At 42.0% G+C, this 26,757-nt stretch overlaps 1 protein-coding gene across 4 annotated transcripts in view; it reads left to right on the top strand.

The window, feature by feature from the left end:
- LOC136883357 (echinoderm microtubule-associated protein-like 2) overlaps positions 1–26,757 on the top strand; it is a 340,211-nt gene that overhangs the window by 130,571 nt on the left and 182,883 nt on the right. The gene's annotated exons all lie outside the window — the stretch shown is intronic.

Here is a 26,757-nt window from a genome sequence, read left to right as displayed (position 1 = left end):
TAATTCACGTGACTGAACGTTTATTGTAATGTAGTACCTTAATTTCGAAGAATATTTTAATAAGAATGATGGCATTCTTTAAAATTTTACTGCTATTGTGAAGTTATTTCTATCGGTTTACAGGGCACGGAAAATTAGTTCTCCTCACTATTTTAAACATTTCACCTTTATGTTACGCCGTTAGAGGCAATAATAATAATAATAATAATAATAATAATAATAATAATAATAATAATGCCATTGATGCTTTCACGGCCTGTACTTATCGACATGATGTTGTATAGGCTTTTGGGCTTATGCCGTGTCAAGAAAATAAGGTGAAATTCTTTACGTTTCACAGAGAACTGTGCTCTGCGTCATCAGAAGAAAATCTCGACTGTCCACAAGAAAGGCTCTCTGCGAAACGTTTTCACCTTATTTTCTTGACACGGCATAAGCCCAAACGTCCATACAGTATCCTGTCAATAATAATAATAATAATAATAATAATAATAATAATAATAATAATAATAATAAATCTAACCGCATCGAAACTTCAAAGAAATGAGCATTGTATAGCTAAATCTTGATGGTATAAAGTATGCCAGATAGTCAGAAAGCGTAAAAACTACATTCTCCTTCTTCTTCTTCCTCCTAATCTCCTTCCCAATTATTTGGGGTCAGCACTTCGTATTGATTTTGTCCAGTTTTACGGTCAGATATCCTTCCCGACGCCAAATCTACGTGTTCACTATTGGGTGCCTCTATGTTGATTAGGAGTGTGCTAGGATGTTTATCTATGAAGAGATAATGTTTAAACTAACACAAAATATATCCAGTCGCCAACTCAGAGGAATGAAGGTGACGCGGGTAAAATTCCTGGAAGGAATTGAACCCAGGACCCTTTGAAGCGAAGGCTGCAACACTGGCCAATCAGACAAGGAGCCGGGCGACACAATGAACTACTATTTAAGAAATAAGTAGTTTTATCTTGTCTTTCCGAGCGAGTTGACCGTGTGGTTAGGGGCATGCAGCTGTGAGCTTGCATTCGGGAGATAGTGGGTTCGAACCCCACTGTTGACAGAACTAACATTGTTTTCTGTGGTTTCCCACTTTCATACCAGCCAAATGCTGGGGCTGTACCTTAAGGCCACGGCCGCTTCCTTCCCACTCCAAGCTCTTTCCTGTCCCATCGTCGCTATAAAACCTATCTGTGTCGGTGCGACGTAAATCAGATGTTTAAAAAAAGTATTTTTATTCCGAAATCTGTTTTGGACTCTTCTTTCGTTTGGTTCTCAGAGAAATAGCATTTATACACGTCTGCATACAGATTCGCCTCTGTGAACAATTTAGTCGAACATAAGTACATTGGTGTTTAGTATTTGAATGAAATAGTTATTCATACTATTTTCTTTTGAAAGTATATGCACAATACTACCAAAATGAGTATTAACAATGGGCAGACGACCTCGATGCTTGCCGGGCTGAGTAGCTCAGACGGTTGATGCGCTGGCCTTCTGACCCGAACTTGGCAGGTTCGATCCTGGTTCAGTCCTGTGGTATTTGAAGGTGCTCACATACGTCAGACTCGTTCGGTAGATTTTACTGGCACGTAAAAGAACTTCTGAGGGACTAAATTTCGGCGTCTCCAAAAAACTGTAAAAGTACGAGTAGTTAGTGGGACGTATAGCCATTATTATTATTATTATTATTATTATTATTATTATTATTATTATTATAAACATCGAGGTGATAATAATACGAGTAATAATATGCAAGTACAATTCAGAAATGTTCTGCTGGTACTGTGATAATCCCCAATACGTAAATAATCTGAAGTTAGTCCGATGGTATTTGAAGCTGCGAGCTTCGTTTCAGGAGATTGACGGGCAGGTAAAGAAAACTCTTGTGGTACAACATTTCCGGCATCTGTGTGTCAGAAAGCCGTGTAAGTTGTTAGTGGAACGTAACAACGCTAACATAATTATCTGTGAACTAACTTACAGGATACCTTAGTTAGCAATATTTTCAAGTAATGTAATCTTCAACAAGTCATAATGGATTTTGTATCTAAGAAAGTCTCGTAGAAGTAGTATGAGGGTTGATTGGTTCCGAGCATTGAATGGAGACGTATTTCCTCTCTTATCATAGAGCTCGATTAAGTATGAGTCTGAAATAACTATCCGATCTGTAACATGATTTCCCATTGGGGAAAGACAATAAAGCAAAAACAAAGTCATCTCCGTACAGGCCATGAAGGCCCTTGGAGGGGTGGAAGGTAAAGGCTTCCACTATCTGTAACCTCGGCACTTGATGGGGTAGAGTGATTAGCTTTACGCCCAGCCGCCTTTGCCCCCAGGAAATAACCTGGTACTCATTTTTGGTGTAGGCTAAGTGAACCTCAGGGCCATGTGCACCTCCGGAAGTGGAAATCTCGTTTTTTTAAATTTTACGACTTACCGACGGGAATTCGAACCCATGTCCTTCCGGGAGGACTGAGCCAGTCAGCCCCTGGGGAAAGACCGTGTTGGATTCAAAATAAGAATACTGGAGTTCGAGAAAAGAAACACAGAACAAAATGAATGGAAGGGCCCATTTAAGAACTAATCTCACCAAATTATAGTTTAAGGATGGTATGCAATATTTCTTTACATCCTTAAGCTATAAAATAAATAGACGCTACCACAATATAATGCACTCGTTATATTTCAGACATCTGTAATTTTTGCCACTCCTTTAAATGCCATCAATTGTATGTGGAATGGGTTTCTCAGTACTGGCAAGTCAGACGAAATTGTGCTTATCTTCTTGACGTCGTTTTTTATTATTTTTATTTTGCCAGTGGTTTAACGTCGTACTAACACATCGATGTTTTTTAGTGACTCAAGGGAGAGAAAGTGGTGGGATTGGGAAGGTGGCGGCCGTGGCCTTAAGGTACATAACCTGCATTTGTCTGGTGTGAAAATGGGAAAGCACCGAGAACAGTCTTCAGAGCTGCAGACTATGGGACTCCAACCCGAATGAAAGCTCATAGCTTCACGACCCTAACCGCACGGCTATCTCGCTTCGTCGTCATAATTACCATTTTAAGTATCAATATTTTACAGAAAAATTACAACTATCTATATCGATTTATTAATTGAACGATTCTTCTTCTTAATGTAATTTTCGTTTGTTTTTAAGTACCACTAACTGAATTTTATACTCCGGTGTGCCGGAATTTTGTTTCGCTGGAGTTCTATTATGTGCCAGTAAACCTACCAACACGAGGGTGACGTATTTGAGCACCTTCAAATACAACTGGGCTGAGCCAGGATCGAACCTGCTAAATTGGCCTCAGAAGGCCAGCGCTGTACCGTCCGAGCTACTCATCCAGGCAATCTTCTTATTCCTCTTCTTCTTATTCTTCTTCCAGCATACAAGACCATAAAAGGTTTTCTTAATTATTATTATTATTTTTTATTAGCATGCCAGTAAATTCTGCCTGAAGGGCCACCTCTCATTTAAGAACTCTATAATGTAAACCGACAGCTCTTGAGTTATTTGTCCCCCCCCCCCCCCCCCAGATGCGTTGTTGTGGTGGTTTTGAAAGGTTCGAATAACAGAATTATCAGCCCCTCACAGCTATGGAAGTGGTTGCAGCAGGTGCACATTTTCCCATTGCTGGGAGCTGCAGTGGAGACACTGTCGTGTGAGAATAATGTTGTTTACCTTCGTAGGATATGTTTACACGCCGAGGTACTGTTAGACATCAGTGTTTAACGAGTTAATTTCCTCCTAGCTTCTGTGTACGTCTCGACAGTGAAAACATTATATAGGACAGCGGCTTTAAAAAACTGACGTGTCATTAACTGTGCTGTAACTCATTCTTTCGCCATAACACCGAATACCATTACGAGAGTTTTCAGTGCTAATATTTAAAATTAAATAATATTAACCACTGAATATTCATCATGACACAAAAGCGTGCCAGTAAACTCGGAACGTATCCTGAACAACCCCCGAAAGTTTCATTGGAGTTCGGGTTCACTCTGTGTAATATGCACAGTCGCTAAAAAAAATCAGGAAATTAAATAAAAATAGGGGCATGGTATTGTATAAATTCATCCCAGTTACATTTTTCTCAAACAATCAAACCTAGACGTATGTTTGTTTTGGGTATCCACAGGGTGTGAATTTACATGGGAGGTGATTTATATTTGGATAATTTTAAAAGTCTAACAAATATTAAACCCGAGGAGCACAAAACACCATGACTCATATTTTTTTTGTCCGACTCGTTGGCTGAATGATCAGCGTACTGTCCTTCTGTTCAGAGGGTCCCAGGTTCGATTCCCGGCCTGGTCGGGGATTTTAACCTTCATTAGTTAATTCCAATGGTTCAGGGGCTGGGTGTTTGTGCTGTCTCCAACAGCCCTGCAATTCACACACCACACACAACACTATCCTCAACCACAATAACACGCAGTTACCTGCACATGGCAAATGCCGCCCACCCTCATCGGAGGGTCTGCCTTATAAGGGCTGCACCCGGATAGAAATAGCCAAATATTCCTCTTTGGTTAACCAAATCTAATAAAATTATCTGGGAAAGAAAACAAAATGTGTTGGTGTTTTTATTTTTTACATTCTGCTTTACGTCGCACCGACATAGATACGTCTTATGGCAACGATAGGATAAGACAGTTTTACGGTACTTGCCTGGTGTGAAGATGCGGAACCACGGAAAACTATATTCAGGGTTGTGGACACCGGAATTTGAACCCCCTTATCTCCCGAATGCAAACTCGCAGCTTCGCGCCCTTAACCGCAGGGCAAAAGTTCCTTCATTGACGTAATCACATTAACGAGATTGTAAATAAAGGTTTCAGATCCTTTAGTTTGGTTATGGCGGTAAAGGAGAGGGCGTATAGATCTCTTGTAAGACCCCAGTTAGAGTTTAGTTCCCTCAAAAAATCCAAAGCAAAGAAGCTCGATTTGTTCTGGGTATTTTCCAACAAAAGAGAAGCGTAACGAAAATGTTGCAAACTTTGTGCTGGGAAAACTTGGGGGGGGGGGGAAGGAGACGAGCTGCTCGACTAAGTGGTATGTCCCAAGCTATCAGTGGAGAGATGGCGTGGAATGACAATAGTAGAAGAATACGTTTGAGTGGTGTTTTTGAAAAGTGAGGAAAGATCCCCATATGAAGATAAAGTTGGATTTCAAGAGGATAAATTACTGCAAACATTAGTTTATAGGAAGAGAACTTAGCGATTGGAATAATTTACCAAGGGAGTTGTTTAATACATTTTCGAATTCTTTGCAATTAGTTAAAAAAAAAGTTAAACAACAGATATGGGATCAGCCACCTGGGTGACTGCCCTAAATGCAAATTAGTGTTGATTGATTGATACCACTCAATTGATAAAACGGAGGGCAGAGTAGAAATGTTTCTGTCTCAGCTTGAGCATTACGTGTCTGCTGGGAGTGTTTGACAACGTTGCACTAATTTGTGTCCTTGATTGCTTCATGACTATTTGTCCTCTGCCCCTTTCCTCTTGATTGATGCCTGCCTGCCTGCCGCCGTGTCGTTGAACCGACAACGCTCTCAGATTTAGATAACCCGTGGCCTTGTGGTATTAGAGTATAGTAGTAGGTCACCTGCATCGATGTGTTTTAAAATTAGGCTGTCCGTGTGTATCGTCTGACCGCGCTGCCAGCTTGCCTTCAGTAATGAAGTGTAGACTAGGGCAGTCGCACCCTACAGGTATCCACAATTCGGGAGTATATTTAGGAAGAATGCTGGGATAGTGGCTTCTACGTTAGGCGCCGAACTGAGGACTCGGACGTTCTGACCCCAACTCGGCAGGTTGCTCAAATACGTCAGCATCGTGTCGGTAGATTTACCGTATCGTAAAAACTCCTATGGGACAAAATTACGGCACCTCGGCGTCTCCGAAAATCGTAAACGTAATGAGTGGGTAAAACCAATAATATTATCACTTATTTTTTCGTAGATCCTAGGACTCTCTTAATTAATCTTAACTCCTTAATAGATTTCTTGAAGTCTAATACTACTTGTCCCGGCCAATATTAGACCTGTGGGAACTTCCGTTCCTGCCTCAATCATAGAAAGAAAGAAAGAAAGAAAGAAAGAAAGATTCCCTGCCCGCCTAGACGAGAAGCCAATTGACAATGCTACTCAGCCTTCGTGTCTAAATATACTATTTATATTTAGTCGCGAGATACATTTAGGATTTTAAAGGTTCCGACATGAAATTCACTAGGCAATTAATTAACTTAAGAACAAATCCTTTTACTATTTCTGGCATTTAATTTAAGAGAGTTTAGAAATACGTGGCACTCGTTACAGTAGATTTTCTAGCACCTACGTTACACAGTTGAGGGCAAAAGTGTGGCATTCCGACGTCCCATAAGAGCTTTAGGATACTATGCAAATCTCTAAGCCATGTATAAAGAATGATGATTATATTTTGAAATATCACCTCAAATGCTCTTCACATAATGGTACATGTATTTCGATCATGCGTTTCGCAACATACAATATTTCTTTGTTGAAAAGTTCGTTTGGAGTAAGATTACGATAAAACCCGCAGGAGTATAATAAAAAAAGCCTTACTGAATGCAGGTACATTGCGCTATAAAACGTATCTAATACAGGTGTTACTTAATATTTAAACATACAATGCAAGGAATCAGACGGTGTGGGATATATAATAGACCTCACAGTTCAGTTTCGAAATATCCACAGACCAGACAGAAGACGTTGAAAGGGAAAAGCTGTTCTATGAACAGACCATAACTTATTATAAAGATAAGTTTGGATTGGAGGACATTAAAGTGATAGGATTAATAGCAGGAGCTCGACGGACTATTCCTCGATTTATTGTAAATTTTTGGAAACAGATTTAGACGTTCCAGAACTGCTAATTATTTCTTTGTTAGCTTTACGAGGTTCAGTTTCATTGCTTGGAAATCATTAATATAAATGATATGCCTCTTGTACTTTAACAACATTATAGCAATTCCTGAATGGAACAGTCTGCCACAAGACGTAAGAGTATGATGAGATAAGGCATCTTTGATTAAAAAAAAGAAGCCTTTTATATGTCCTATCGGGCGAGTTGGCCGTACAGTCAGGGGCACGCGGCTGTGAGCTTGCATCCGGGAGATAGTGGGTTCGAATCCCACTGTCGGCAGCCGTGAAGATCGTTTTCCGTGGTTTCCCATTTTCACACCAGGAAAATGCTGGGGCTGTACCTTAATTAAGGCCACGGCCGCTTCCTTCCAATTCCTAGGTCTTTCCTATCCCATCGTCGCCATAAGACCTGTCTGTGTCGGTGCGACGTAAAGCAACTAGCAAGAGAAAAAATATAATAATAATAATTGCTTTACGTCCCACGAACTACTTTTTCGGTCTTCGGAGACGCCGAGGTGCCGGAATTTAGTCCCGCGGGAGTTCTTTTACGTGCCAGTAAGTCTACCGACACGAGGCTGACGTATTTGAGCACCTTCAAATAACACCAGACTGAGCCAGGATCGAGCCTGCCACGTTGGGGTCAGAAGGCCAGCGCCTTAACCATCAGTAATTCACATCACAGCTTACAAGATCATACAGACCATCTGTATTCTAACGCCCCTCCTTGATAACATGCCTCTGGCATGTCCATCCATCAGTACTTCACATCACAACCTGCACGACTGTTAGGTAACGTCACTTCACACACTTTGTATCGCTAATTTCGTGAGCCATAAAACATGTTTATATCGAGAACTGTGACAATGTCATGGACAACGGTGTGAATGGTAACATAAAAGAACATAACTCTGTACAATTTATCGCGTTTTTTGAATACTTGTTGAACGTCTCACTAACACATCCAAGGTTTTCGGCGACGGAGGGATAGGAAAAGGCTAGGATTAGGAAAGGAGCGACCGTGGCCTTCATTTAGGTACAGCCCGAGCATTTTCCTGATGTGAAAATAGGACCATGGAAAACCACCTTCATGGCTACCCACGGTGGGATTCAAACCTTCTTTTTCTTTTACTACAGCTTTTGCCACACCTATGGAGTCGCGGGTGCGAACTCAGTCGCACATGTGGATTTGGCCGTTTTACGGCGGGATACCCTTCCTGACGCCAACCCTATATGGAGGGATGTAATCACTATTGCGTGTATCTGCGGTGGTTGGTAGTGTGGTGGTATGTTGTTTGAATATTAAGAGGAGAGTATTGGGACCGACACAAACACCCAGTCCCCGAGCCAGAAGAATTAATCAGAAGCGATTAAAATCCACCGACCCGGCCGGGAATCGAACCCGGAACCCTCCGAACTGGTCTACTATCTCCCGCTCGGTTGTAGTGTCCTAACCCCCGTGTTCGCATTGCAGGTAAAGCCCCTTGTCATAGAGTTCCCCTCCCTTCGTGGGTACGATAATATTATAAGGCTCTTTTTTTTTTATCGATCGCCCTGGCCATGCGCACCTCTGTTTACCCACAAGAACTCAAGACACCGGAATTAAACATCCTTGGCAAATAGAAGTGACTATTTTGTAACACCTCTAAATTTGTCACCAGTTACTAGTTGGCATGGATTTCGCTACTAGTGCCACGTCACTATCAGTTTGGTATCCTTCCAAGTCAGCGGTCTGAGGGAGGGAAATGCAGAGAGGTCACATCCTTCGGTCGCTGTAATCAGAGGATGATACGTTATTACAAGACTATTAACGAGGATGATGCCACAGTAGTTTACGTAATAAGGAACATGTGTTTGTCTGGGAACAGATTTCCTTGTATGCTATAATTATACAAGGTTTTCCTTTCCAGCTAAAGGAGTCGACTTCCCCAATGTCGTTTGACATAAATGTCTTATGGCTGAGGGAAGTTAGTGTGACGGATCTGTAACCCTACAACCGTACAGTGGTGGTGGTGGTGGTGGTGGTGGTTTATTATTTTTATTGTCCGGCTCCATGGCTAAATGGTTAGCGTGCTGGTCTTTGGTCACAGGGGTCCCGGGTTCGATTCCCGGCAGAGTCGGGAATTTTAACCATAATTGGTTAATTTCACTGGCACGGGGGCTGGGTGTATGTGTCGTCTTCATCATCATTTCATCCTCATCACGACGCGCAGGTCGCCTACGGGAGTCAAATAAAAAGACCTGCGTCTGGCGAGCCGAACTTGTCCTCGGCCACTCCCGGCACTAAAAGCCATACGCCATTTAATTTAATTTATTATTTTTATTTAGCTTATGGTACAAGTTAAGCCGCGCACAAATTGAATCACATTATGAAACACAAAAAATAATTTACAAAACAGAGAAATGTGTGCAATACAGAAAAATAGAAAGAAACAAATAGAAAGCACAGAAATGATGTAAAACATAAGTAAATACATACCGGTACCAGTACATTAACAAATAGAGTTAAAACTAAGGCTTCGATCACATTGGAGGCACGCTTGTGCAAGTAATTTGGTGGCACGCGCGTGCGCAAGCTGGCGTGAACAGCAATGTGCTCACACTAAATGCAAGCAGGTGCAAGTTAATTATTATAAACAGGTCAGTCGCAATGGAGATGTCAGGCGATGAGGACATTGTTTTGGAAAATTGTGTTTCCAGGTTTTTATTTTTGGATGAGCAGCAAATCAGGGAAGAGTGGGTGAACGAGTATTTTTTTTTTTTTTTTGACAGAGAGGAAGACGGAGAGTATGCACGAATATTCAACGATTTGCTTAGACAGCCTGATAAGTTTTTGAATACTGCAGAATGATACCAGACACTTTCTACTACATACTGGACAAAATCACACCTAGAATAAGGAAACAATCTCATTTCCGAGAAGCCTCGATTGTCAGAAATCAACTGAAATCACGCACGCTTGCAACTACAAAACAAATAATTTTGTTTTGAGGTGGAGTCGGATCAAGCTTGCGCAAGCGTGCACTTTCTTGTGGCGGGCAGGTGAGCAGCGATGGATAAATCACCACTTGTTTCTGCCGCTCTCCTGCAGATTTTGTTTATATGTGCACGCTTGCGCACGCGCACGCCACCAAATTACTTGCACACGCGTGCCTCCAATGTGATCGAAGCCTAAACTAGGATGTCCAGTTGTTGCAACTACTGAATAGCCGTTGTTGAAGCTGTCAGAAGGTCGTCGATAGTGGTGGTGGTGGTGATTGTTTTAAGAGGAAGTACATCTCTATTAACACTAATCAGAAGGGGAAAAAGGAAGGGATCCGACACTTCGAAAAATGATGATATCGGCCATAGAAAGAAGAGAGCCACGAAGGGCGTAAAAATGACTCCCTAGGCCTCAAATGCTCCAAGACCGCCGAGGGATGTCGGATAAGGGTGCTGTCAGATGTGTAAATAGACAGCGTAGTGTAGTCATTCATGGTAAAATACGACTGTGTGTGTGTTTGTGCTAATAGTTGACTCATCCTAGAATTAAATCAGATTGATATTTTTCAGAAGCAATAACGTACAGTGCTATAAAGGAATGTTACCATTATAAATTGAAAATAAATTAAACTTTTCAGATTAGATGATCTTGGTCCAGAAATCGGCCACTTCCCTAGCGCTATCACAGCCTGCCAATTATCTCTTGCGTTGTGCAAGAGTATTGACACAGTTCACAGGTATATCATGTAGGTATCTCGCATTTATGTAAATTCACTCTACACCGAGCAGGTGGCTGTGCGGTTTGGGTCGCGTAGCTGTCAGATTACATTCAGTGGGTTCGAACCCCACTGTCGGCAACCGTGAAGATGGTTTTGCGTGGTATCCCATTTTTTCACCCCAGGCAAATGCTAGGGATGTACCTTAAGGCTACGGCTGCTTCCTTCCCACTCCTAGCCCTTTCCTATCCCATCCTCGCCATAAGACCTCTGTGTCAGTGCGACGTAAAAAACCGGTTGTAAAAAAAATTTTGGATTTCAATAAAAGATTACTCCCTCCTCAGGTGATCCGAAACTAGGAGGTAGGGGTAATCTATTGTATCCTAATGAAATAAAAGGGAAAAGTTGGGAAACTATAGTAATATCACAAAAAAGATGCAATAAATTAAGTTTATTTCGCTCCGTTTCATGTCCCCAAATACATATATTGACTAATCTCTATAAAAAACATATTTTTTGGAAAGGTGCTGCAATGTAAAATAACTCATCAGTATCTATTCCGCATGTTAAGTTTAAATGTTTATAATGAAAATGTAACCCACCTTACTTTTATGCTCCTGAATTCCTCCTAGTTCGAATCAAATTAGTATTGATGGATTCTAAACCCAGAGTGTCAGACTCGTTGGCTGAACGGTCAGCGTACTGGCCTTCGGTTCAGAGAGTCCCGGGTTCGATTCCCGGCCGGGTCGGGGATTTTAACCTTAATTGGTTAATTCCAATGGCATGGGGGCTGGGTGTATGTGTTGTCTTCATTATTTCATCCTCATCACGATGCGCAGGTCGCCTACGGGTGTCAAATAGAAAGACCTGCACCTGGAGAGCCGAACCCGTCCTGGGATATCCCGGCACTGAAAGCCATACGACATTTCATTTCTAAACCCAGAGTGCACAGCTCGTAATATTTTGCCGTTTTATTTAGTGATGTCATTGTGTGGAGGCGAGAAGCTTGCTGCTACACGCGCATGTGTGTACAGTAAGTATGCAGCCTGTGTGATGAAGGTCAGAGCCGTGAACCTTGTGCCACCATTAACAAACATGCTCTCTGCTGCTGTTTGCTCAAGCTCAGGGATTAGGATTTTCTACTGTACACTCATCTGTAATGGATTGGCAGGTGTTCAGGGAAGGAGTTGAGGTGTCTACGGCCTCATTCAAAACTTAACATTCCTTGGCAGAGCCCTTACTCTGGAGGGATGGTTTCGATCCTATCTACATTCCCATGTCTTCCAGTTTTATCTCAAAGTGTCTGTGTAATGAAGTACATCTTCGATTCATAAAGACTTTTTTTTAAATCGGGCTAATTGCACTAGCCTGCAATGGTTTCCCGGTTTTGGTGAAAATATGTGGTTCATATGGAAAATCATGTACTGATTTCGAAAACACAAATTTTTCTGTAACGCGTACAGATTGGATACATATTATATGTAATTATATGTTTTATATGTGTTCGAGATTTAATGTAAATTTATGGAAATTTTAATTCAATTCGTCATTTTTCGAATGTTTTATCAGGCATCAAAATATATGAACAACACTAATATTAGTCTTCTTGTAATGTCCTCTCCATTACTTAAGGTTGGCCACTATCACAGCGAAGTCTGTACGATGTTCGGCTGTCCTCATCAGTCTACTAGAATCTAGTCCTGTACAATCCCATAAGTTCCTCAGCCAAGAGTGTTTCCCGCGACCAGGGGTTCTGATACTTCCGATCGCTAATAGTTGTGCAAATCTCAGTGCAGAACCGTTGTGCGGGTAGATCACTCTTTCACCTTGAAAAAATTCAGATGTACTCGCAAAGTAAAAATGTATGCCAACAGGAACTCCGCAAGACACATAGGGACCATTGATAGATAACCAACAATATAATATCAATTTTACCCTGAATGATCAATTTAAGTAGGTTCATTCCTCATAATATGCCCAAGGTAGGGTGACATTCTTTTCTTGATTGTACACATCAACATTTGTTCCCTCCTCATGCGTTTGAGTACGGCAGCATTGCAGAAGTGGTCAGTCCATGAGATCTGTAACATCCTTCGGAACACCCACATCCCGAAGGCATTTATTCTCTCCATGTTTCAGCGCCGTACAAAAGCACTGAATATACATAGGATCTGACGAAGTTGTGGCATGTCTCCAATTTGAGGCTCCTGTCACACGGGAAGATTCCTCATATTCGGAAAGCTAGCACGAGCCATTTCTATTCATACACGGATCTCTATATCCGGGTCCAAGTCCTCGGTGATCTAGCTGCCAGGGTTCTTAAACTTCCGGACTTTTTCAACTCGTTTCCCATAAATGGTCATTAGAATGTGCGTGTTACGTGTTCTGGAAATGGCCATTACCTTGATCTTGTCGGTGTTAATTTTGAGACCAATTTTATCCCCTTCTGCTACCATTCTGTTTACCAAACGCTGATATTAGTGTGTAGAATTAAGCGAGAAAAAACATAAATGCTTTATCACGTACAGTTTACAAGATATTAACAAAAATATCCTGAAATTCTTATATTATGCTAATTTATGGAAATATGAAAATTTTATCATATAAAAGAAATTGCCAGTCATAAAAATTGGTGGAATGCACGGTATTATGTCTTACTATCTGAAAAAAAAGTACTACGGGGGGAAGGGTAGGATACCCCTAGGTGAAAATAAAACGCAATCTCAATGTTATATTGTATTGGATGCTTTGTATACTGCAAGAAAATCGGACTCCGGGACCGAATTAAGTGTGTTAAAATTATTTACAATGACCTATAACATCTCAGGCCTCATAAAAACATTTATTTTGCTGGCAAGTCATTTAAGATCACTTATTAAATCATTTTCTTGCAAATATTTAAGGGGTGTAAGCATTTAGTAAAATGTGATCAAAATAATAATATTAAAGGAAATGAGGCTACTGTGAAAATCCTTACGTGATGCGGGAAAATGAAAAAGAAATTGAAATTACCTAAGTTAGGTAAGATCACCTATTAAACCTTTTACCGAAGGAGGAATGAAATTTTGCAGGCTAGTGTTGTTAATGGAAGTAATTTAGTTAATGTTTGAGCTTCTCTTCAGGCAAAAATTTCGGATTTGAAACACCAGTTTGATATTGAAACCTTGTTGGTTATGATTATTTCGTAAGGGAAGGAATTTTACGTACTAATAGGTTAGAATACATACTTATTTGAACAAGGCGCAAGTGTAATCTAGCCGCTGTACAGTTGTTTTGGGGAGTTGCATAAATTTTAGGGGTTCTGATACTCCGGATCGCTAATAGTTATGCAAATTTCAGAGCAGAACCGTTGTGCGGGTAGATCACTCTTTCACTTTGAAAAAATTCAGATATACTCGCGAAGTAAAACTGTAGACCAACAGGAGTTCTGCAAGACATACAGAGATCATTGATAACTAAATAGATAACCAACAATATACAGACATATGTCCTTTATCTGTCACTACCTTTCTTCTGTATTAAAATACGTCCGCCTTTCTTTTAGGAGAATATGAGATTTGTACCAATTGTTCCATTAATACTACTATTCCTTATTTTTTATATACGATCTTTTTGATATCAGAAATATCATTAAATAGTATCGATAGCTCAAAATTTAGAAACACCACCAATATTGAAATATCGAATATTAATAGAAAAATATCGATACTCACGTCGATAATACCGCAACATCCTTAATCAAGGCGAGTGCGATGTGCGGTGTTCAGTTACAACTACAATTTTAGCCATTTGATAGCGCGTCTCATTCTGCAGAACTAGTGGCTCTGCAATGTGTGGTTTTTCGTCGTGGACGAAGCCTAGCAAGGGTTTACTCTACAAGGGAGTAACGGGGGACGGTAAATATTTATGTGGGCCTATTGAGGCGGGAGAATGGATGAAACTAAGCATGTAATGACTCTGGAAGTAGATGACAACCTGTGGAATGTTTACTGTTGAAGAGGAGGCTCAGGTGGAGCTCCAGCTCAGTCTGGTATTACTTTTCCTGCATTGTCCCTCTTGTCCTATCTGAAATTATTTCCTCTTTCCAGATCTCCGCGATATTAAACCTTGCAACTCCTCAGCAAATCAGGATTGCGGGGATAGCCAAGTAAGGCACGGGCTTCACGGACGGCTGCTTTTCGAAACTGTGCCTTTGCTGTGGGATTTTTGAAGAGAAAAGTTGGAAGTTACGATACGAGTCACGTAAAACGAAAATCTTGCTTTTTGTTTTAGCATTTACAACCTTCCTTCCACTGTGCGGACAGGTCGAGTCTCGTTTCGAAACACCAGTCGTCGAGAGTGAGCATATAGCTCCGGCTATCCCCTGCCTGTCGCAGGAGTCCACTAAAAGGGGCGACCAAAGGATGACTATATTAGAACCATGAAACTACTTGTGATTAGTACCATCACGCGGGGAACACCATGGGTCACTTTTAATTGCGAGTAGTACCACTATGTTAGGTACGGTACGCAATAGGTTTGTGATTAGTAGCAACAGAAGGGGAGTCTGTGTGGATTTTCCAGTACCCATGATTAGTACCATTGTGAGAAACACCACGGGTCTGGGCGTGGCCTGTGATTAGTATCACTATAGTATATCGGCGACACCGTGGGTCTGAGTTCCCTGTCATTAGTTCTCGCTATATGAGGAACACCACGGGAATACCGGCGCCCGTGATTAATACACCTAGGTGACGAACACCATGGGTTTGCGTTGCCTATGAGTGGCGCCATTATGTGAGAAACACAATAGGTCTGCGTTACCTGTGCGACTTACAATACTTGTGAGTAGTACCATAATGTGTGGAACACCGTGAGTCTACGTTACTTTTGATTAGTACCGCAACATGACAAATACCATGGTTATACTTTACTAGCGATAAGTACCATTATGAGGGGCCATTGACCTGCATTTTGGTCCCCCTTAGACAACAAACGTGCCGGCCCCGTGGTGTAGGAGTAGCGTGCCTGCCTCTTACCCGGATTCCTCGGGTTCGATTCCCGGCCAGGTCAGGGATTTTTACCTGGACCTGAGGGCTGGTTCGAGGTCTACTCAGCCTACGTGATTAGAATTGAGGAGCTATCTGAAGGTGAGATAGCGGCCCTGGTCTAGAAAGCCAAGAATAACGGCCGAGAGGATTCGTTGTGCTGACCACACGACACCTCGTAATCTGCAGGCCTTCGGGCTGAGCAGCGGTCGCTTGGTAGGCCAAGCCCCTTCAAGGGCTATAGTCCCATGGGGTTTAGACAACAAACATCCTCAATTCAGGTTTGTACTTAAGCAGTCCCTTGGTCAGGAATACTATTCTTTGACATTTTCTGGGTCGGATCCACTGATTGTTTTAAATTCATGTCCATCCACTCATTCTTCATCATCGCATTTTTTATTCTGGCCAGTGGGTGATTTTTAACTTTGGAATTGTCATTACATTTCGTACCATTAGGGGCCGATGACCTAGATGTTAGTCCCTTTTAATAATAAATAATAATGTTATTTGTTTTACGTCCCACTAACTACTCTTTTACGGTTTTCGGAGACGCCGAGGTGCCGGAATTTTGTCCCGCAGGAGTTCTTTTACGTGCCAGTAAATCTACCGACACGAGGCTGACGTATTTGAGCACCTTCAAGTACCACCGGACTGAGCCAGGATCGAACCTGCCAAGTTGGGGCCAGAAGGCCAGCGCCTTAACCGTCTGAGCCACTCAGCCCGGCAGTCCCTTTTAAACAGGCACCAATCATCATCATCATCATCATCATCATCATCATCATCATCATGTTCACAGGAACAGTTCTGATTTAAATTTAAGACTACTTTTCCTCACACCACAACCTTACTTCATTCCTAAAACACCAACAAGCAGCTATACAAAGACTCAACAGTATTTGCTTCAATATAATATAGTTTTATATGAAATACAAATAAAAAATGAGCGTCGCGTCCAACCCTCTAAGTTATAATTCGTAATCGAGTTAAATATGCACGCTACCTGTACCACTCTTTTCCTGCTTATTCAAGTATATTCTATGGCCAAATTCTTGCCATTACCATGACTATCCTTATAACTGTACATCAATGTTACTTCTTATTTAGCAGTCCGCTTCATTGGGCAGAGAACTTAAGTCGCTTCATGCCTCGAAGAATGCACCTGTGGACGAAATAACCGTCCAGTTAGGGCAGCTCAGAGAATGTCATCGGCATGCGGGTACCCATGTGTTCTCAGGAAATTTGAACCCTCACTAGTTACGATCTTGTTTTACATTCCTTTATTTCTGCATGTAATGGAGAAGCGGATGAAACACACATTTTAACAACCTGCTAAACAATACAGTTGTTTTGAAGCAAGATTCTAGGCATAAATGGGCAGTACCGTAAGAAGGAAGCCAATTTTTAGTGTCGACACTATTAATAGAATTTAGATGCTTTCAGTCTGTCGACAGCCCTCAATATGATTTTCCGTGGTTTCCCATTTTTCACACCAGGCAAATGCCGGGGATGTACCTTAATTAAGGCCAGGGCAGCTTCTTTCTCCCTCCTAGTCATTTCCCATCCCATTGTTTCCATATGACCTATCTGTGTCGGTGCGACGTAAAGCAACTTGTAAAAAGAGAAAAAAAAGAAATTAAGTCAAAGTCGGAGACTTTCTCCAATGAGTAGTTCTTTTTGAAATATTCTGCTCTTGGTTCACATACAGTTTTCCTCCCACGGTCAACTTCTTGTGGCTGTTCAGGGTCTGTTTTAAATCGTATGGTTGAATCGATTATGATACACGACTGGTTATTCTTGTCGATTGCAGTAACGTCCACTCTTCTTGTAACATAACTTCTAGGGGTTCTAGAAGGCCGCACTCCTAATGTTTATGCAAATTTCATAGCAGAACTGATGTGAGGCAAGTGCATACTTGTTACTTGATTTCATAAATGTGCATTCTAACCTATTAATTCATTATTACTTTTCTGGAAGAGAAGCTGCTATCTTGCTCCTAATTCGTTGGCGACAAGCTGTACCTACGTACGAGTTCACCGTGCGGACTCTGAGAGTGGTAACATCGAATAAAAACCCAATATTTACAAGATATCCATAAATGGCTATTTTCTATAGTAAGGAGTCAGACTCCTTGGCTGAATGGTCAGCGTTGAGGCCTTCAGTTCAGAGGATCTCGGGTTCGATTCCCTGCTGGGTCGGGTATTTTAATCAAGTTTAATTTAACTGGCTCTGGAATGGGTGTTTGCGTTTGTTCGAACACTTTCGTCTTCATATTCAGACAACAAACTACACTACCAACCACCACAGAAACGAGCAATAGTGATTACATATCCTCATATAGGGTTGGCGTCAGGAAGGGTATCCGGTCGTAAAACGGGGCCAAATTCACATGTGATACCCCACAAGTGAAAAAGATGATCGTATTGGTCTTCAGTCCACGCGCCTCCCTCAGGTTTGATTCCTGACCTGTGTGTGAGAGGAAGGGGGGTGGGGGTAATCTTAATGGGGGAGAAACTTTCAAGGTTTCTTGCATATACACCGAGCTCGATAGCTGCAGTCGCTTAAGTGCGGCCCAGTATCCAGTATTCGGGAGATAGTAGGTTCGAACCCCACTGTTGGCAGCCCTGAAAATGGTTTTCCGTGGTTTCCCATTTTCACACCAGGCAAATGCTGGGGCTGTACCTTAATTAAGGCCACGGCCGCTTCCTTCCCATTCCTAGCCCTTTCCTGTCCCATCGTCGCCATAAGACATATCCGTGTTGATGCGACGTAAAGCCAATAGCAAAAAAAAAATCTTCCATAGACACAGAGATCAGGTACAAATGGTGGCAGAATCATTCAGGTGTGCACCTGTCACGACTTTATGTCTCGGTGAAGGTGTTCCACGCCCTTCAACAATAATATGAAAGACATTTGACCTTTGCTGTGTAAATTTGTGGAGAAGCCAATACAAAGTGTTAAGTGGAATAACGTCAAGCTCTCTAATGTATTCTGGTTTAATAAGGAAGACCATCGTTTGTTCTGATGTAGCCTTCCATTGCGAATTCTCTCTTTAAGGTAGAGGAGATCAATTATGGTGGGCGGGTAATTTTACCATTATCATAAATTAGCAAGTTCACCTTCAAATCCACATCAGGAGGTAATGGGGAACCTCACTCCTGTTACGTAATGGTTTTCCTGTTGGTTTAGTCGGCCCACATCAGATATTATAGCTCGTATTTTGGACGTTGGCTAGTTACGTTGGCTAGTTTAATCCTTTCAATGCCATACAAAATTTGGCATTGATTACATACGCCAACAAATGTTTGATAATCTCTTCTAAATCGAGATGTACAAGTCAGCGTCTAGGCCTTCGATCCACGGGCTCCCAGGTTTGATTCCTGACTGGGTCGAGCGATTTTTATCTTAAAACGGTTGACTGTAGTGGCAAGGCAACTGAGAGTTGGTGGTGTCCCAAACTTCCTGCGATACACTTAACACTATCCTCTCCCACAGTAAGACCCAGTTTCTTGTACATGGCAGATGAAGCCGACTCCCGATGGTGGGTATTCGTATGGCTATTTCTACCCGAGTGCAGCCTTTGTAAGGCAGACCCTCCGATGAGGGTGGGCGGCATCTGCCATGAATATGTAACTGTGTGTTATTGTGGTGGAGGATAGTGTTATGTGTGGTGTGTGAGATGCAGGGATGTTTGGGACAGCACAAACACCCAGCCCCCGGGCCATTGGAATTAACCAATGAAGATTAAAATCCCCGACCCGGCCGGGAATCGAACCCCGGACCCTCTGAACCGAGGGCCAGTACGCTGACCATTCAGCCAACGAGTCGGACGCCTTCATAAGGTGGTGGCGGCGATAATTGTTTTAAGAAGAAACTAGCCGAAACCCCCTGAAAATATGACGGTCAGTGGGGTATTTAATTAAGGATTTCCATATATAAGACAGTATTTGTACACTAATTATTACTTCTTGGCAGTAGTGACAACTTTAATGACGTTAAAAGTTCATACTCTTGACATTAGTTAGCTGATAAGGATACTAAAGAGGCGGTCACATTGTCCCCGTTGCCTTACAAGGTTCCAGGCCAGTGATATTCGTTCTCAGCTGAGACATTTGGTTATGTCCCATTGGGAGATTGAGTGGCAGGTCACCCCTCTTTTAGATAAGCTGGTACCGAGCTCGATAGCTGCAGTTGCTTAAGTGCGACCAGTATCCAGTATTCGGGAGATAGTAGGTTCGAACCGCACTGTCGGCAGCCCTGAAAATGGTTTACCGTGGTTTCCCATTTTCACACCAGGCAAATGCTGGAGCTGTACCTTAAGGCCACGGCCGCTTCCTTCCCACTCCTAGCCCTTTCCTGTCCCATCGTCGCCATAAGACCTATCTGTGTCGGTGCGACGTAAAGCAAGTAGCAAAAAAAAAAAGATATATATAGGATTGCATTTAAAGGCAATGCCTTATTCTACCTTAATTTATTTTTTCTATTTCATAAAAAATGAGGCATTGCGAATTAGATCCCCTGATTATTTTGAATTCATAATCACTTTTCGTCATTTGTTTTAAATTCTAATCAGTGGTTACATTTTGAAATTGTAATTATGAATACATTTCTTTCCACCTCTTACTATAATGGGCCGATGACCTAGATGTTAGGCCCCTTTAAACTACAAGAATAAGCATCATCATCGTCGTCATTAACTCTCCATTTAGTTCTTTCTTCCCGTCTTTCATTTGGGAATCCTTGAGGGGTCACAAACATATGTGGAAGAGCACTCCCAGAGTTGTCTCAAAACATTGTCACGAGTTCTGACAAAACTGTAGCACATATTCGATATTTCCGATTTATGTAGTCGTATGGTGATTACAAACTACATACAATTTATTGACACTAGACAAAATTACACTTGAACGTCCGAGCTTTCCAGCCACTTAATTAAATTTGGAGAGACACTGAACAAGTCATCAGGAACTCCAGAGTATGAATGAAGAGGGCAGCGTTGGACGAGATGTTCAATCGTATGATCTTCTAAACTGCATTCGCACATTGGTGAGCTGATCCAACCCCACGTGTACAGAAAGTAGTTATAGCAGCCATCTTCAGTCCTTAGTCTGATGAGACGACACCAAAGGTACCTTAGTGCGGCCAGTATCCACTATTCGGGAGATAGTAGGTTCGAACCCCACTGTCGGCAGCCCTGAAAATGGTTTTCCGTGGTTTCCCATTTCCACACCAGACAAATGCTGGGGCTGTACCTTAATTAAGGCCACGGCCGCTTCATTCCCACTCCTAGCCCTTCCCTGTCCCATCGTCGCTATAAGACCTATCTGTGTCGGTGCGACGTAAAGCAACTAGCAAAAAAAAAAAAGGTACCTTGGTAGGTCGAAAACGTTTGGCTTCTGAGAGGGATCAAGACAGTGGGCATTTGTTCCCAATGTTTTTAATAATCATTCTTCCAACTATAACTTAAATTAAATCTATCCGCAATAAGTTTCCCTGCGATGACACTTGCTGGTCTTCTTGATCGCAAGCGTTGCTGTGGTGGATGGCAGAGTTCCTGATGTAGTAGTGACCCCTGGGTGGTGTTGAGTTAGCAACAGCAATAAAGGTGAATCACGGTGCAATGCACATCCTCAGTACTTGAACTTATCTACCAATTCCAGTTTTGTATTTCAACCTAACATCCAATGCTCTTAGCGTGGCAACCCTAATCTCAACATTTTTATCTCGGCAACACCCAGCTTCTTACTTTGCGGCTGTGTTGTAGTCATCCAAGTCTCCGCTCCAGTAACAGCTTTACATTAGCATAACGGAGGCTACAGCTTCCGAGTTGCACTCCAAACGAAGCAGGTAATATCTGTTACATAAAATGTTGGGAATACTTAAGTGGATCCACTTTGTGATCTTCCCACGACTGAAGTATGACCAAGTGCTAACAGTATGTGGAGGTCAAGACTACAGCTCACAACCGCTACCACTTCCCACGGAGAACAATACCCCTGAACTCTGTTCACAACACTCCACGTGGACAATGGCACTAGACTGATGGCAGAAACGTTAGTTTATTAAGTGACTGATCCAGTCATTGATAAACGAAAAAGAAGGCACATTTTTTTGATCCGAATAAATCATTGAAGGAGCGACTCTCCGCTCTATGAAAGAGATGAGAATATAACTCAGAAAAAGGAGACTAAAGTCTGTATAAAGTGAAAATCGTTTTGGCTTCGAGGGGTTACTCAGAACTGTACAACCAAAATTTACTATATTGTCCCGTTATTTCACCCACTCAAGTGTGCTGCACTTTGGAAAATTTGAGTTTTAAATTGCGGAGTTGGGCGGGAAATTTCACCTATGTTAAATTGCGGAGTTGGGCGGGAAATTTCACCTATGTTAAATTGCGGAGTTGGGCGGGAAATTTCACCTGTGTTAACATTACGGAGTTGGGCGGGAAATTTCACCTGTGTTAACATTACGGAGTTGGGCGGGAAATTTCACCTGTGACGGAGTTGGGCGGGAAATTTCACCTGTGACGGAGTTGGGCGGGAAATTTCAACTGTGACGGAGTTGGACGGGAAATTTCACCTGTGACGGAGTTGGGCGGGAAATTTCACCTGTGACGGAGTTGGGCGGGAAATTTCAACTGTGTTAAATTTGGTGGTGGTGGTGGTGGTGATTACTGTTCTAAGAGGAAGTAAAACTGGGCAATCATCTTTTATATAACACTAATCAGAGAGAAAAATGGAAGGGATCCGGCACTTCAAAAAATGAAGGTATCGGCCAAAGAAAGACAAGGGCCACGAAGGGCGTGAAAATAGGACTGCCTAGTCCTTGAGCGCTCTAATATGGTCGGGGTCGGAAAATAACTAGAGTTGACTAAGGGAGGTCGGATAGGATAGATGAAAGTGAGGAGCCTGGCACAAATGGGAGCAATGCCAGGACTCAGCTAAGGGCCCCGTGGTTGTCAATCCACCCTCCCAAGTTAAGAACCCTGGGGTCCCTTTTAGTCGCCTCTTACGACAGGCAGGGGAGAGCGTGGGTGTTTTTCTACCGCCCCCGCCCACAGGGGTTGTTAAATGTGGACTTGAATGGGAAATTTCACTGTTAAATTTGAAGTTGGACGGGGAATTTCACTTTGTTACATGCAGAGTTCGGTGGAATGTGTTGAAATCATGCATACTATTTGGGCAGCTTGGATTTGTTTGATTACGCCTCGTGCTTAAATCTTTCCACTCGTGAACTAAAGATCCACTTTACGCACAACTTGCATAAATAACTATTGTTACTGTTTTGTTGATACGGTGACCCAAGTTTCTCCGTGCACAGTAATGTCTACATGGTGTATGGGAAAGTAGCCCCCCAGCCGTGATCTAGTTTGCTGATGAGAATGCTAAGAGGTTCGTGCCGGTATTTCATTACTCAGCTGGGTGCAACTTCAGCTGCATCTATGGCCAAGGAGCTAACGAGGATGTGAGCTTTCATCTCTCAAGGGTTTTAGTCATAATTCAAGAAGGCTCAGAACACTTGTTTCAATCCCGCTTCAGTCCAATCATATTTGAAGGTTCTCAAGTACTTCAGTCTCGTACCGGCAGATTTACTGGAACGTAAAATCGAGACAATCCCGACCAAATTTACATGTTCCATTCATACAGGTAGTTTTCTGAAGAGTGAATTTTCTATGGCCTATTTTCTGTGTTCACGAAAAAAAAAAAGAAACACAAAATTAGTTTTGGTAATGAGTAGATGCATGATTTTTTTCGCATTAATTTATGTTCGATTTCGCGGAAAGGAAACAAGTTTTCGCGTGATTTCGCGAAATAAGGCTGACCCCATCGCTTTAATTTCGCTTTAATCCTTTCCTAAAGTTATTCATAAAAAGTTTAATTCGTCAGATTAGTGAATTATGTATGTGGAAGATAGCTAAATCAAGGGAAATAATAATGCATATAATATACATATACTATAATATAGCCCTAATCAAGATTAATAACAAATTACCGTTACACCCTATATGGTCATACCATTAAGGGATTTGATAGAATATTAATACGAAAAGATAGTTCTGCCGAGATGACAAATCCTTATTCTGTCTTCTCTTTCCCATCACACACGTGATACTGGAATACAATTTCAAGATCGTTATTTTCCATGAATTTCGCTGTATTTTCGCACTTATCGCGAAATAAGTAAATTTCGCTTTAAACTGGCCTTGTCGCTTTAATTAGCGAAAACAAAATCACTAATTTATTAACCACAATCATATAGTTCGTTAAGATATTTCAAAAGCACTTCAAATATTTTTGCCGTGTTTATCGTTAATGCGAAAAACTCATGCCTCTGGTAATGAGGAAAGAAGTAATAAGTTAAAATGCAAATTAATTTTGCTAGTAGGAAGTGTCCTGTAACCCGCTCTTCCGTAATGTAGGGAGAGTAACATAATTTCTAGGGGTTCTAATAGGCCAAACCCCTGATGTTTATACAAATCTCAGAGCAGAACCGCTGTGAGAAGTAGAATGTACTTGTTACTCGCTTCAGTAAGTTAGCATTCTAAGCTGTTACTGGCTAAACACATGGGCTCTAGTTACGAGCATTGTTCTGAGCGTGTCCATGAGCAGGTGATTTCTTTTTTTCAACAGCCCACAACATTAAAGAAAATACTCGGTCCATAGAAGTATCATTTCTAGGTAAACACATCATGAACTCAACAACTAACCCAAAGTTTTTACACGGTATTTGTGCTGAGGAAAAATGCTTGATAATTTCCACTGAGCGGCATCCTACTCTACTCTTTTTCAGAGTTCCAATTTTGCACATCGTCACCCATCAAAAAAGAAAGTTACTCGTACAGAAACTTACCAACATTTTGTGGTCATTAATCGTAAGTTCACCAGAAAGTTCTGTAATAAATTTGACCTAATTTTTCTACATGTAGTGACAATATTTTAACGAATCAAACTAAAACTCTAGATCTAGAAATCTAGATCTAGAAATGCGGAACTTTCTGACGCCCGACAAATGTTTCTGGCACAATTGTACGCTTAATTAAAATAGACCTTGATGACTTCGGAAGATTACATTATATTCGCCAGCGAATGAATGCTTGTGATATTATTCAAAAAACTGAGCCAGAGGAATTAACCAGACCACAGCCATTTCGAAGGTTAGTTTAACATTCTGCAATATATCTCCTCTCCTTTCTTCTGGCGATTTTCGTTTAGTAAGTGTTGGTTGTGGCACATATGACGGCTGCCCAAGTAATACACTTGTCACAGCATCGTCAGTTAATTGGTTAATTTTGGATTTACCTTAGGCACAGTTAAAACGGAACCGTCTGGTCTTTTTGCAGTATCTACTCGAATGATGTGATTTTTGGTAAAATATCTTAATACAGACACGAGCATAATTACCGGTTAGCTCTGTGTATAGCGCCGGCCCCGCGGTGTAGGGATAGCGTGCGTTGCTCTTACCCGAAGGCCCCTGGTTCGATTCCCAGCCATCTGCATCTGAGTGCTGGTTCGAGGTCCACTCTGCCTACGTGATTATAGTTGAGAAGCTATCTGACGGTGAAATGGTGACCCCAGTCTCGAAAGGCAAGATAACGGCCTAGAGGATCCGTGGGGCTGACCACATGACACCTCGTAATCTGTAGGCCTTCGGGCTGAGCGGCGGTCGCTTGGTAGGCCATGGCCTTTCGGAGCTGTTGCGCCATGAGGTTTGGTTTTGGTTTCTGTGTATAGGATGAATGCATTTAGCTCGTTTCTCCTTACCACTAGGAAACTCAAATGTTGAGATAGCCACCTTTTTTGCAGTTTGCTTTACGTCGCACTGACACAGACAACTCTTATGGCGACGATAGGATAGGAAAGGCTTAAATGGAGCGGCCGTGGCTTTAAAGTTGATTATTTAATTATAATTATTGCAATGTATTATTATATTGTAGGCTCCTGTTTAATGTGGGACGAGGGTGTAGTGTGCCTAGATGTACATCCAATTACCGTTCATATAAAGAGGTGTACCGGGCGAGTTGGCCGTGCGGTTAGGAGCGCGCAGCTGTGAGCTTGCATCCGGGAGATAGTGGGTTCGAACCCCACAGTCGGCAGCCCTCAAGGTGGTTTTCCGCGGTTTCCCATTTTCACACCACCTTTATTAAGGTCACGGTTGTTTCCTTCCCACTCCTAGTCCTTTCCTGTACCATCGTCGCGAAAGAACCTATCTGTGCCAATGCGACTTAAAGCAAGTTGTAAAAAAAAAAGATAAGTAAATATGAATTAATAACTAAATTAACTAAATTATTTATACCCGACTAAACTAAAACGTTACAAAAATATTTGAGTAATGATTATGAATTTAACGTTAGTTATATACATACACGAATGTAACATAGAATTGATGTTTATTAATAAGCTGTATAGAAAGTAATAATACCGAGCTCGATAGCTGCAGTCGCTTAAGTGCGGTCAGTATCCAGTATTCGGGAGATAGTAGGTTCGAACCCCACTGTCGGCAGCCGAAAATGGTTTTCCGTGGTTTCCCCAGTTTCACACCAGACAAATTCTGGGGCTGTACCTTAATTAAGGCTACGGCCGCTTCCTTCCCACTCCTAGCCCTTCCCTGTCCCATCGTCGCCATAAGACCTATCTGTGTCGGTGCGACGTAAAGCAACTAGCAAAAAAAAAAAAAGGTAATAACTAAGTTGTTTATAACTAATTAAACTTTAACTGTTTGCTTGTCCCGTTTCTCTACGGGGTCGGGTATGAGGTGGGATGAATCCGCCGTGGAGGGTTTTTATGACCGGATGCCGTTCCTGTCATCAACCTAATCAGAGGTGTTAATGAAATGAATGGCGTGATACGATAGTAGGAAGGGAGAGGGTGAAACCCGATGCCGACACATAGCCTACTACTGTCGAATAGCACCAAAGGCTTAACGTCCCCATCCGACGGACGAATCACCATCGACAGCGTCATATGCCCTCACTCCATATGAACACTGTGGAGAGGTTTGGAATTTAATCCAGGCTTTTGGCACGCAATCTAGTGATTACAAATTATGTGCCACCACCTGTCCTACCCTACCGGCCAACATTCTGATGGTGACATTTTTCGACTATCGGGACTCGAACCGGCTAACCGTGGTTAATTATAAT

Source organism: Anabrus simplex, chromosome 11, assembly GCF_040414725.1.
Source record: "Anabrus simplex isolate iqAnaSimp1 chromosome 11, ASM4041472v1, whole genome shotgun sequence".
NCBI lineage: Eukaryota > Metazoa > Arthropoda > Insecta > Orthoptera > Tettigoniidae > Anabrus > Anabrus simplex.
The sequence above is the reverse complement of the archived record's forward strand: the minus strand, read 5'-3'. Positions and strand labels throughout refer to the sequence as shown.